Source organism: Myxine glutinosa, chromosome 7, assembly GCF_964187855.1.
Source record: "Myxine glutinosa chromosome 7, kmMyxGlut1.1, whole genome shotgun sequence".
Classification (NCBI taxonomy): domain Eukaryota; kingdom Metazoa; phylum Chordata; class Myxini; order Myxiniformes; family Myxinidae; genus Myxine; species Myxine glutinosa.
In genome coordinates, this window is record NC_136267.1 from 19,884,683 (window position 1) to 19,887,765 (window position 3,083).

General features: G+C 46.8%; 1 long non-coding RNA gene across 1 annotated transcript; it reads left to right on the top strand.

Annotated features, from left to right (window-relative positions):
• The first annotated feature begins 1,055 nt into the window (after window positions 1-1,055).
• LOC144892902 (uncharacterized) lies at window positions 1,056-2,701 on the top strand. Its single transcript, XR_013624023.1, has 3 exons — window positions 1,056-1,801; window positions 1,956-2,112; window positions 2,225-2,701. It is a non-coding gene; the product is annotated as an uncharacterized LOC144892902 (long non-coding RNA).
• Window positions 2,702-3,083: the final 382 nt, after the last annotated feature.

Sequence of the window (3,083 nt, forward strand, 5' to 3'; positions counted from 1 at the left end):
GGCCTCCTTCGCAAAGCCGAGGCCTAAGGCCTACACTGCCCGATTCCCTTTATGCTGATAAAATTTCTTCTCATTTCCACCGCTTATCCTTAATATATTCTAACTTTGTGTGTGTGAATTTGGCTTCAGTTTTTAAAACGCTTTAAATAACACGAAGAGGTTATCTTATTGACGCCTTTCAATGTTTCTTTACTCTTGTTGTCACTTCTATGGTAATACTCCTCATTGTTGTTGTTGTTGTTGTTGCCACCACTTCTCGTGCGTACAACCTCCGTCTGTTTAAACTTTCGCCTCTCCATCACGTTGATGTAGGTCCCATCTATTTATTACGTACGCGCCAGGGTTAGAGGATAGGGTCAGGTCCGTGCGCAAAGCGTTGCACTTGGGAGGGGGCGGGGTCAGGTCTGTGCGTGAAGCGTTTCACTTGGGAGGGGCGGGGTCGGGGTCAGGTTGTGTGTAAAGCGTTACACTTGGGAGGGGGCGGGGTCAGGTCTGTGCGTAAAGCGTTACACTTGTGAGGGGTGGGGTCAGGTCTGTGCGTAAAGCGTTACACTTGGGAGGGGGCGGGGTCAGGTTTGTTCGTAAAGCGTTACACTTGGAGGGGGTGGGGTCAGGTTTGTGCGTAAAGCGTTACACTTGTGAGGGGGTGGGGTCAGGTCTGTGCATAAAGCGTTACACTTGGGAGGGGGTGGGGTCAGGTCTGTGCGTTAAAGCGTTTCACTTGGGAGGGGGCGGGGTCAGGTTGTGTGTAAAGCGTGACACTTGGGAGGGGGCGGGGTCAGGTCTGTGCGTAAAGCGTTACACTTGGGAGGGGGCGGGGTCAGGTTTGTGCGTAAAGCGTTACACTTGTGAGGGGGTGGGTCAGGTCTGTGCGTAAAGCGTTACACTTGGGAGGGGGCGGGGTCAGGTTTGTTCGTAAAGCGTTGCACTTGGGAGGGGGCGGGGTCAGGTCTGTGCGTAAAGCGTTTCACTTGGGAGGGGGCGGGGTCAGGTTGTGCGTAAAGCGTTACACTTGGGAGGGGGCGGGGTCAGGTTGTGTGTAAAGCGTGACACTTGGGAGGGGGCGGGGTCAGGTCTGTGCGTAAAGCGTGACACTTGGGAGGGGGCGGGGTCAGGTTTGTGCGTAAAGCGTTACACTTGTGAGGGGGTGGGGTCAGGTTTGTTCGTAAAGCGTTACACTTGCGAGGGGGCGGGGTCAGGTCTGTGCGTAAAGCGTCACACGTGGGAGGGGGCGGGGTCAGGGCCGGTATTCATAAGACTACTTAACTGCTAAGTACCCCACTTCGCTGAGTGGGGTTATCTTGAATTCATAAACACTTATGTACCCTGCTTAGCTGAGTGCCCCGCATAAAGGTATGAATATTGTCTCAAGTGGTTTTCAAGGCTCGATGTCACATTTCATTGCGTTTATGTTAATTTTCTGTGGTTGGCGACAGACCAACGACAGCTATTACTGAGTTCCAAGGCCAAGTCATTATTGAATTGCTATAATTGCCGTGTATGAAGAGCAGTCTTCTCACACTCAACATGGACAAGAGGAAGAGAAAACCGAATTTCTCCGAGATTGAGAAACTCCGACTAGTGCATATGTATGAGAGAGAAATGTCGGTGATTCTCCATAAATTTGGGCCAACCGTTTCGTCCCAAAAAAAACACTTGGCTTGGGAGAGAATATTGACGGCCCTGAATAGTCGTAATGCAGTGGCAAGGACATTGGCAGAGGTGCAAAAAAAGTGGCAAAACCTGTGCAGTATAACGAAGGAGGAATATCGGCAATACAAGAAGGAATTATCAAAGACAGGTAATTTAAGTATTTTTACATATGTATGCCTTTACCGATTCAAATTTGAACTCAAGCCTATGTGGAAACAATAGATTTTTAAATTTACAATTGAAAATTATAATTAAAATGATGACAATGCACGTCAACTTTAAAAATGACATTTCTGTTATAGGTGGTGTGCCCGCACCCAAGGAACCTTCGCCGTTGTCACGGAAGATTGCCGCCATTTTGGGCGAGGAGGACCCCACCATACATGGCATAGAAGGAGGAGTCGATAGTGAACTAATGGGACAAAAGGCGAAGGAGAAATCTACTTCATCAAGTTCAAGGTAGGCACCACCGAATCACATTGCATAATGAATGTTCAGTGCGTTGTTATCATGTCTAAATGTAAGCAATGCTTCGAACGTCTCTGTCACACATAATTGTCTTTCCTTACAGTTCATCCTGCACAACAAATGAAACTTCCTTGAACACCGATCCCATTCCGATGAATGAAATTGATAGTGAAGTCCGTGGTCCATCCCACCACCATCAGCAGCAGTGTTCAATTTACCAGTCGTCCGGAAGTTGCCCTACTTCAACATTACCAAATCCATCCCCCCTGCGGTCGTCCCTGCTGAGAAAAGCAAGAAGCAAAAGTTAGATGAAAATAATGGACTTGTCGAAATGCAAAAAGAACTCTTGTGCTTAGAGAAGCAAAGGGCGAAACTTGAAATTGAAAAGCTAACCATGGAGAAGGAAAAGTTGGCAATTGAAATCGAAGTGCTGAAAATAAAAAGGCAAAAGCTTAACCAAAGGCAAGACATGTCCCGACAACAAGCCAAGTGATTCAGCATGTGGCTGCACACCATACAAATTGATGAACTTGCAGTGATCAGAATATATCAGTATAAGAGAATAAAATCTATAAAGGACCGATATAGTTTGTGTTCTATTCATTTCGTGCAACCTATAATACTCACTGTTTATCCAAAATGGTTGTTGACTATTTGATTCCGAACTTCCATCCAAATGTGTCTGTCCGGCAATACAACCACATTCTCTTCATCGTCATCATCTGGTTGTGGTTGTAACTCGATGGGTTCCTCATCAAAATCAGGTAATCCTCTTTATTGCAATATTGTGGAGAATGGCCTATATGTGATGTGATATATGGCCAATATATAAAGCATGTGGTGAGGTGGAAAGAACTGGGAAGTGTCCGTGTGCTGTGTGCAGGAAGGGTGTCGGAGTGAATTCCATTCAATGTACAATGCACGCTGAGTGGGTTCATCAAAAATGTAGTGGTTTGAGAGGG